We start from the raw sequence: 10,646 nt of genomic DNA, 5'->3' as shown, positions 1-10,646 counted from the left end.
TAACTACCCATGTTTTGCTACACTTAGGGAATTAAAAACTTATTTGAAAACTTCAAAACAAATAGAAATAAAATAGAAAAACAATAACAACGGTTTCAACATGGATAGAATTTCGTTGAACTTGATTAAGTGGTGGGCTTGAGAGTTCAACTCTGGGCTTGTACTAAACTGGCCCATGTAGTATCCAATGGGTTCGGATATGTAGTTGTAATTGGGTCTTCAACTGGGTCGGGTTTGCTAACACTATGTTGTCTTAACCGAGCCCACTTTGGTTTGGGTGTTCCCCCGGGAAACCATACCGCCGAGTGCCACTTGACAGTCGTTGTGTCACCACAAGAGCATAACTTTTTGGCGTAACATACGAGGGGAGAAAAACCCGGGTGGGCTCACGGTTCGAACCAACAACCTTTGTACAAGGTCTATCTCAAATTCGTCATTGTCAGTATCCACCCAAAAGTGACACAAGTGGGATTCGAACTTGAGTCTCCAACGGAAAACCCAAATCTCCTACCACTAGACCACATTGAAGGATTGTTTGGATAAGAGTTGATTTAGTTTAACTTCTTTTTTTATGTTAAATAATTAAAAAAAATCAAATAAGTAAAACTGGAAATAGTTTAAATGAGCCGAGTGAGACAAACAGATAAAATTTAATATCTTTTGCAATGAATTCGTTTTTAATATTTGTTGTCTGTGACACTTGAACTCCAAGACCTCTATTTTCCTCTCATCCCAAACCCATGTGTTTAAAATACTTACCTTTGTCAATGGACCACCGCCCCCATTAATCTCGTTCAGTATATAGTTAACTAATTTGATAAAAGATTATTTTTATCTAATACTAATGATTAATATACAAATGTAACATATTGTGTATATCGTTATCTATATTTAAAGGAAGTGTATATTCATTTGCGGTCCTTCTGTGCCAATTTAAATTCGTCTAAAGAGGCCCAAGCCCGTCTATGAAAACCCAGCCCAACTGAATGGAGTACCGCTATGCTTCTATTGTTGAACCTACAAACCGGACACTTTAGTACGATATCTTGGAACCTCGTTTGATAAAAGTTTGGAAATAACTAGTTTGAAATCTCAAATGACACTACTACAAAAACAGTCATTTACCAGCGGTTCACTTTTCATGTTTAAAGCGGTTTCCATGCTACCACCGCTTCAAACCCATTCAATACCTCAAATCTATCAAACATGAAACCCCAAATCTATTCTTTCCTTCCCAAATATTTCAAACATGAAACCCCCAAATCTATCAAACACCCGCCATCGTCTTCACATTCACAAAGCGAATCCGTGAACCGCAAAGCCAAGTAGCCAACCCTAAAGGAACCGTGCCATCAATTTCATCTTTACCGGCCAAACAACGAACCCAAAACGAGGTGCCTGGCCATCAATTTGAAGCTTTTTTTTTAATTTTTTTTCCGAATTTCATTTAAAGGTAACTATATGAGCTTTTTATATGTTAATATAACTGTATTTGGAGCTTGTCGGTTCTTCCGTTATTCAATACATGTGAATGCCCACAAGGTGTTTGTGAATATGCCATTTGTTTTTTTCTTGTTGATTAACTGTTGGAGCCTTTTAATATGTGTTACATAGATGGATTACACTTTAGTTTGTGGTTTTTGTATTTGTTAAACGAATCAAAAACTAAACATCATGTTTTCAGACACGAGTTTGGGTTGTGAACGGTTTACAGTTTGATTATTTCATTTTCTACAACCTGACTAACATGTTTATCGTTGATATAATCTGCTTTATTGCTTTGCATTCTAGTTGTTTGATGAATTGCCAAGATGATTATATTATCTTAGTTTGTTGTTATAACTTTATGGATTATATATGCTTAATTTAGTTACTGTCTAGATTTATAGTATTTTGGGTGATATATTCTCTAACATCAAATATGTTTTTAGTGCTATTTTTATGTGATTTGATAACTGGTGGCATACTGTTGGATATTGCAGCCTTATTTTGTGATGATTTTAGGTGATAATGTTATGTTAGCATGTAAATCTTGTGTTTTTTGATTTTAAGTGTTTGAAGTTGTTTATGATGATACAATTTATTGGATGCTATATGAAATTGTGAACTTTTTGTGAAACAAAGAAAATGGATTGTTGATACAGTGTTTAAGTTATCGAATGATTTCAATAAGTATATACGAGATTTTTGCTAAAAATACTCAATTTGTTTACTTATTCACTGTTTATAAAAAAGTTGATTTGTTTACTTATATGTTCTGATTATGACTCTTTTGATTGGATTTTCTAAACACGTGAATAATAGAAAGTTTGAATGATAGACAAGTGAATGATGCTCTTTAAAAGGCATAAAGGACCAAGATAAATATCTTCTTTGAAACATAATTCGAGTAGCTTTTGGGAAATATTTACATGGAAAATTGCTGAGGTATGTTTTCTATATTTATAGTTCTTTTAGTTTTTGTTAATTGGTTTATAGTTAATTATATTTTTTTTATTGCAGTGCAAGAAACAAAAGGCACTCGGGAACGTGGATATATGGTTACAAAGCATATGTTTGAATTTGTTTATCATTATCATAATCAATTCCCCAACAATGTAAGTATTTTATATATTCATAATAATTTGTTTATTACACTATGTCTTAGGTTTGTTTGCAGTTTTTGGAGCTCGAAAGTCTTTGTTATTCGGGTTTGATTCTTAAAACACCAACATGAACACTTATATTTTCGGTGTTCAAATGTAAAGATAATTAGCTAATAGCTAAAATTTATTACTGCTGACATCTAAAATTTGTTTATACTTCATGTGATACTATGGCCTTTAGTTTCATAGTTTGTGTTTTCTTGCTTATATGGGTTTGTTGGTTGTAGTGGATTAACTTTGGTTACCAATGGTATTCTTGTAATTTGGGATTAGTTACAATATGTGTTTTGGTTATTTAGGCTAGGGTTTGTTTGGGTTGGATTTGTTTTAGGGGTAAAGGGAAAATAAAGGTCTTGATTTTTGTTTCGGGTTTTCGTTTACGGGTTTGTTTCAGATTGGGTTGTTTTTTGTTAAGGTTTGTCGAGTTCTTAAATATAAGATTATGGTTTTGGTCGGTTTATTCTAACTTAATTTATTTGTTTTTAGATTTGGCAAGAATCGGGGTGTGCTAAGTTCGCGGAGATCGGCGATATGATAATGAGAGTAATGTCGCTGCTTTTTGGTAGATTGTTAGATTTATAAGTTTCTTGGATTATTTAGTTGAAAATTTTGTATGGTTTTCTTATTGTTGAATTCAGATAATTTGTGTGATTTTGGTAATATATGTAGCAGTTTTTATTGCATAATATTAGTAAGTGTAACAGTTTTTTGAAATAAAATATCCAGTTATTTAGTTAGTGTTGGCTGCTATTTATTTATTAATATTTAGTTCTTAATTTCCAATGCACAACTGGCAGCAAATGAATTTGTAATCTGTAAGTTTGAAGCGGTTCTGGTGTTGAAACCGCTTTTAACAAATCACCGCTTCAAATATACTAGCAATTCAAAAACCGCTTCAAAGTGTACAAATAATTGATTAACAGCGATGAGCTCAGAAACGGTGAATGGATTCCTTTGAAGCGGTTTGCAACCGCTTTTAAAACAACAGTTTTGTAGTAGTGTGAATTGAACCGGCTCGATTTGGCTTGGAAACTTGACCCTGGTTCGACTTCGTTTGGCCCATTTAAGTCGAACCCAAATTTTAATGTTCTATATTCTAGATTATATTTTTTTATTCCACTTACTTGTGACCTAATAATCGATTTGTTATGTAATCAATTGATTTGGCGATGTATCACGTTGAACTTTATGTCAAATCTTAGTTTAGTTATGTACACATTTGTTAGTGTAGTTTGTTTTAATTTTTGGAATGTTGATCACGCTTATTTTATAGAGATTTATATGTAAAGAATTCTAATTATTCTAAAATATTCAAAAATGTCTTACAAAGAATCAACTGATAACTCAAGTGGTGTCATTCCCTACCAGGATGAGGGTTGAGTCCCGTGATAGACAAAACGTGCTTGCTACATTCATCGCATTTGTTTCGCATGCATGATTTGTTTCCGAGTTCTTGTTGAAGACTCTATCAATCTACGCAATTATCTTATTTGTTACCGTCGCATAAAAATTGTATGATGTAACACATTAACATAGTTTTGGATTTTATTGTTTGGAACCAAAACACAGAACTAATCAATCAAAGAATCAAAAAAATTAGCACCTAATAATGTATTCTCTATATCTAATAATCTAATCCAGTGAACTCAGCATCACAGACTTTTGTTTCTTCTAGGGCTGTTTTTGTTAGATGTTTGTGCTAGCTTCTTGGTCTTTGTAAATTAGTGAATGCAGTGTAGATGAAGCCTCACCCTTACCTCTTTCTTGTTCCTGAGATTCACCATTAACCACATAATAATATAATAATCTATTTAGGTGTTGAATATATTAAGGAAAAGTTAGAACATGACCCTAAAACATTACTTACTATTTGTTTAGAGGAAACCATTTTTGCATCATCGGACTTGATGAGTTCAATCTGCGTAGAGAAAAGAGCAGACACAGGCCTATGATCCGAGAACTTGCTCTCGCTACGAAAATAAGAATGTTGTTTCACTCCTTTCCCGTACCATAAAATCCTGTCACACCTGTTCCATGAACAATATTATTAAATGACATCTCATGCTTATAACACGGTTTAAATAGTAGATTTTCGTACCATGCGGGTGTTCTTTGTTTTTCGCCCGCTCTGCTAGGAAGTGTACCCGAGTACCTATTGCTATTGAATGTGGAGTACTTGTATGTTGGTGCAAATTCTATGTTACCTTCTTTCCACCCTTGAAAGACTCCACCATCTCCTAGTTCTTGCCTTAGTTGATCAAACTCTTGAAGTGCCCTCCAGTCTTGTTTTTTTATTAGCTCTCTAGCTAAATCATTTTCCAAGTATAATCTGTAGTTGAGATCCCCAAACCAAAATATTTGGCTGTTTCATAAAACAATGCATATATAATATTACTATCAAAGGACTCGTGTAAATAAACGTTGAGTATGTGTTTATGTCCTACAAATGTGGAGTTGGGTTGACTCTGAAGTAAACGTTGACCATGTGTTGTCGGTAAGGGTGGCAAAACCCAACCCAAATGGATTGTTTTAGGTCAAGATGGATAAACTTTAAAAGTAAAATGGGTTAGTATGGATCATAAAAATTCTTCAAGTGGGTCAGGATGGGTTGGAAATATACAAGTGAGTTTCATTTATAGGTTACAATGGGTCAAAACAAATTATCCAAGTTATCCAAAATTTATCTAATTCAAAATACCCAAACTATCACGTGCAAAACAAAACTCATCCGAAACCCAATAAACGATCGAAACGAAACAAAAACCCCTAACGGACTAAAACGAAACAAAAAAACAAAAAGCAAACAGAACCAAAATAGAAAAACGACCAAAACGAAACACAAAAAACCGGAATGACCGGAATGAAACCGAAAAACTGACCAAAACGAAACAAAAAAGCGAAATACAACCGAAAAGCTAACCAAAACTAAACAAAAACACCGAATCGACCGAACCGAAACAAAACTGAATCGAAATAGAAAAACAAACAAAACGAAACAAAAAACCCGATATGAAACCGAAAAGTTGACCAAAACGAAACAAAAAAAAGCGAAATGCAAACGAAAAGCTGACCAAAACAAAACATAAACACCTAACCGATCAAAACGAAACAAAAAAACCGAAACGAAACTGAACCGGAATAGAAAAACGACCAAAATGAAACAAAAAAAAGCGAAATGCAACCGAAAGCTGACCAAAACAAAACAAAAACACTGAACCGACAAAAACGAAACAAAACTGAACTGAAACAAAAAACCGAAACGAAACTTAACTGAAATAGAAAAACGACCAAAACGAAACAAAAAAACCAAAACGAAACAAAAAAAAAACGAAATGCAACTGAAAGCTGACCAAAACAAAACAAAAACACTGAACCGACCAAAACGAAACAAAACTTAACTGAAATAGAAAAACGACCGAAACGAAACTGAACTGAAATAGAAAAACGACCAAAACGAAACAAAAAAAAACAAAACAAAACTAAACCGGAATAGAAAAACGACCAAAACGAAAGAAAAACAAAATCGAAATGCAACTGAAAGCTGACCAAAACAAAACAAAAACACTGAACCGACCAAAACGAAACAAAAAAAACCGAAACAAAACTGAACTGAAATATAAAAACGACCGAAACGAAACAAAAAAACTGAATTAAAACTGAAAAACTGACCAAAAGGAAACATAAAAAAAATTAAATGCAATTTAAAAACCGGATCAAAACGAATCAAAAACACCGAACCGACCAAAACGAAACAAAAACCCTGAAACGAAACTCAACCGAAATAGAAAAACGACCAAAAACGATACAAAAAAACCGATATGACACCGAAAAACTAACCAAAACGAAACAAAGAAAAGCGAAATGCAATCAAAAAGCTTACCAAAACGAAACAAAAAAACTGAAACATAACCGACCAAAATAAAACAAAATGAATTGAAACGAAACAAAAAAAAAAAACAAAATGAAACTGAAAAAACTGACTTTTGCATGTCAACCTTTAACTTGGGTCAAGATGGGTTAGCTTTACCCATCTTGACTCATATTCATCCTAACCCTCTATTTTAAAAATCTATCCTGACCCAATACCCATCATGACCCATACCCATCCTGACCCATCACCCAAATCCAACCCAACCCACTCACATTGCCACCTCTAGTTGTCGGTGGAGAGAATTTAAGCTATTTGTAGTTTTATCTAGAAACTGAAGATTTGAAACTTTGTCTTTGTCTTTTAAGGTTTAAGTTTCTTTGGTTAATAGAAATATATATTGTTTCGGTAATAAAATAGCTTTTAATGGAAAAGGTTTCGCAGGTAAATGTATGGTTGTTAATTTCTTACATGACACGAAATTCGTGGGTTTGGTTTCGTCGAAGATGATCGTGTTCGTGTCAGCCTGGAAGGTTCACGGGTTGACCTGCTTAACCCATGTTTTTTTTTCTTTCTTTTTTTTTTATTTTCCAAAAATTTCTGTTTTTATGTAATAACGTAACTATTTGGGTATTTTTATCCCGGGATTTTGAAGTTTAAAAATAAAATGAAATAGTTTAAATTTAAATGCTTCAAAAAATTGAAAATAATATGTAAATTCAGAATGTTGAAGTATGATTATGTAAAATACATAAAGTTTTTCTGGGTTAGACGGTTCGTGTTCGTGTTAACCAACGCATATACAATATACATGTCGTGTTCGGGTTTGAAAACAATTTTTGGGTTTGTGTCAGGTTTGACCCTCCAACCCGTGAACATGACCCGCTAGCTGCCCAATGTATGAAAAGTACACTCTAGGCAATGTTTGACATATTTGACTGGTTTCTTTAATAAGCCAAACATTTTTCACTTTACCGGATTGACAATGATAAACAAAAACCTTACCCAAATCAACAACATTTTAATTAATCAGGTCGAAATTACACACGCTACTTACTCATGTCCAAGTATTGTCAGCGGCTGAGGCATGCATTCATCTTGCAATTGTCGGCTAAACGTCGTCCGTTTGAAAATCTCCGAAACTTGATGATTCCTCCTCCCTTCATCCCCTTTCTTCTCACCCGAAGCCAAGTGCGCAACAACAAAGCAGAAGCTCGTTCCTTCAATCGACATACTAACCGACACCGACCCTTTGTTCCCCAAATAACCCATAATCCCACAAGCCACAGCACTTACTTTCACACTTGATATACTATACTTCTTGAACAATGATGTATTAATCCACACACTTATGAACACTCCCACCATCTTCTTGCTTGCCATCAATGTGTACCTACCACAACCATTAACCTCTTCATCTTCTACACTTGTCATTGATGTTTCACCTAAAGCATTGTTCAAATAATTATAATGCTCACTTGTCATTGGATCTAACATAGGTGTCATCCATCTGCATGCACATTTGTTGTTAAGTATTTGACCTATCAACAAGTTCCAGTTTGTTGCTTCAGTCATATCTTCTCCTCCAATCACAGTCTTCGCTTTCAACGGCACGATTTCTTGAAACCCGAGAACATAGATGTCGGCGGACTCTTTAACATTCAACCATTCATCTAAATCCACAGCCAAACTCCCAACAGGAGACCTTCCAGCAACATTCCAAGTGGCCACAAATATTCTAAAACATAAACATATGTCATCAACAACTTATATAAAAGCATTATATTTATATAGAAGGCAAACAAGCAACAAACTGCGTCGCTAGCCTCTTTTGGATGTGTCGCTATACATATTGAACTCGGCTAAGTAGTTTCACAGCCTTAGACGCTATGAACCCAAAAGTATCAAATGCAAAAGTATGTAATTAAATACTTTATAAACATCATGAAAATACCATAAATTAATTACCGCAATTCGTCGGTTAATATGCATGGATCCATCTCCGTTGACATAAACGAAACATCCTCCTTGGATTCATCTCCAGACTCATCTGCAAAAATAATCAAATGTTTTCCGGTTAATTCAACACCACAAAAAAGAAGTATTTATTAATTTGAAAGATGGTTTACTAAATGGTTTAATATATATAAACCTGAAAACTGTTTATAAACAGAAGAATGAGATTTGGACTTGTGTTTTTTAGTAAACCAATGACGGAATGTTTTGGACTTGGATTTGATTTGAGGTTTGTAGTTGTTATCCATGTAACAAGGTGGAAGAGACCATGCTAAGGATTAAGATAAGTTGATGGAATGTTTTGGATGAAGAAATGGTGTTGGTGATAATATTGTATTCATCGCCTATGAGTATTCATAGGAGAGTTAAAAGACAGAAAGAGACGACTATTAGAACAACTTGGGAAAATGAAAATCACAAAGCAAAGAGTCATATAGCCTACGATGATCCCAAGTGAGAAAAATAATTAATATCGTCAAAGATATTAATTAGTTGCATCTTATTTAGTTATTATGTGCTACCATCCAACTAATTAATTATCATAATTTTCTTTACATATTCATTATAATTTTATTTGAGGTTTAGATTGTAATTTAACGAATGCTATTACATCAAATTTATATAATAACAAAAGTGAGAGAACTATGCATTAGTGTTCTGTATATTATGCATCTAAGTTTGTATCATGTAATATTAAGAGTTCATATAATTTTCATTTTTTACTTTTGGTCTCTACACTTTTTCATAGTTTACAAATATGTCATCAAATATTTTTTAGTTTTAGTCGTCAACATCTTTCAACTTTGGTGTCTTACACTTTTCATCTTTTATAATTTTTTTTAACGTTTACGCTTGAATTTAACTAGTTAACGTGTTGCAACGCATGTGTATGGTTGAGCGTTTTGTGTCTATTTTCCCGTTTAACAGCCCCATCGCAACACGTTGATGTTAAGTTGACTTGTTATTTATTTCTATATTTTATGTTTTGGTCTAATTTATGTGTGTTAACACGATGCAATGAGCGTGTGTGATTCAACGTTTTTACGTCTACTTTTGGTTAACGTTAGTTACTGGTTGCGGGAGAGGGGGTGGCGAACGAAGGCGGCAGTGGTGGTAACTTCATGCTTTCGAGTGGAGTGGATATGTAAATACACGGTATTACACCTCCGCCGCAACGTGGGGGTGTAAATACTAGTTTTGTTATAATTTACCCATTGACTCGCACACCTATTAATTTTACACATAAAACTACATGTTTATCTATCATTGGACTAATTTTGAAAGCATAATTAAGTAGTAGATCTTTTAGCCCCTTATTGTCGTGGAGGAAAAATCGGACTATTTGGGGAAGTTGGCCTGGGTAAAACAATACTCATTAATGGAGTCAGTTAAAGTGGCCATCTTACCGTCAAAAAATATGCTAGAATTGAGGGAAATTTATAAATTAGATCGTGCTACGCCACTTTGAAATCTGATGATATTTTTCGTAGCAGTCCAAGGGATTGGTTTACATTTGGATATGCTTCATTTGCTTTGCTCTTTTTCTTCCGGCATATTGGGCGTAGTGCGTGAAAATACGTAAAAAAATGTGTTGATTGTATCCAAGTTTAGAGGCACCAATAATTTTAATTGATCATGGGTAGTGATACTAAGGTGCTGTTTGTTTTTCAGATGTAAAATGTCATAAGTATGCGAAACCACATCTACCAACATCTGTAGCAGAAGAGGTGGACCAAAACTCTGCAATCTGCAACAAGAGATTGTTTGTTTTTAACATCTGCAGACTACCAAAACTTATAATTATTCTAATCTAATCTCACAAGACATATAAAACTTTTCTATCTTCTTTTCTTCTCCACTTTTCTTCTTCCTCTCCTCTGTCCTTCTTCTCTCCGACGACCCACCGCCGTAATCCAACACCACCACCGCCATCGTCGCTCTGCCACCAAACAACCCTCACAACAATCCGTCACTACCACCGTCACTCCGCCACAACACCACCACCGTCATTATCCACCACCGCCATAACCATCTCCACTGCCATCCACCTAACCGCCACCTACCACCACTGTCCCTAATTGCTACCCCATTCCACAGCTACCACCGTACACCATCGT

At 34.5% G+C, this 10,646-nt stretch overlaps 1 long non-coding RNA gene and 1 pseudogene across 2 annotated transcripts; one reads left to right on the top strand and one right to left on the bottom strand.

Annotated features, from left to right (window-relative positions):
* The first annotated feature begins 1,177 nt into the window (after positions 1–1,177).
* Positions 1,178–3,220, top strand: LOC143550862 (uncharacterized). Its single transcript, XR_013138405.1, has 3 exons — positions 1,178–2,427; positions 2,503–2,690; positions 3,132–3,220. It is a non-coding gene; the product is annotated as an uncharacterized LOC143550862 (long non-coding RNA).
* Positions 3,221–4,297: 1,077 nt separating this feature from the next.
* LOC143550866 (type I inositol polyphosphate 5-phosphatase 8-like) lies at positions 4,298–9,122 on the bottom strand (annotated as a pseudogene). The gene is made up of 6 exons (XR_013138406.1): positions 8,666–9,122; positions 8,482–8,563; positions 7,571–8,251; positions 4,744–5,007; positions 4,513–4,672; positions 4,298–4,415 (listed from the first exon to the last, which is right to left on the bottom strand). The product of XR_013138406.1 is annotated as a type I inositol polyphosphate 5-phosphatase 8-like (transcript).
* Between the last annotated feature and the right edge of the window lie 1,524 nt (positions 9,123–10,646).

The sequence above is a fragment of the Bidens hawaiensis genome, unplaced genomic scaffold, assembly GCF_021521415.1.
Source record: "Bidens hawaiensis isolate Kalapana, Puna unplaced genomic scaffold, B.hawaiensis_p1.1 tig00016190_1, whole genome shotgun sequence".
NCBI lineage: Eukaryota > Viridiplantae > Streptophyta > Magnoliopsida > Asterales > Asteraceae > Bidens > Bidens hawaiensis.
Note: the sequence above shows the minus strand (reverse complement) of the source record. Positions and strands in the feature narration are given on the sequence as shown.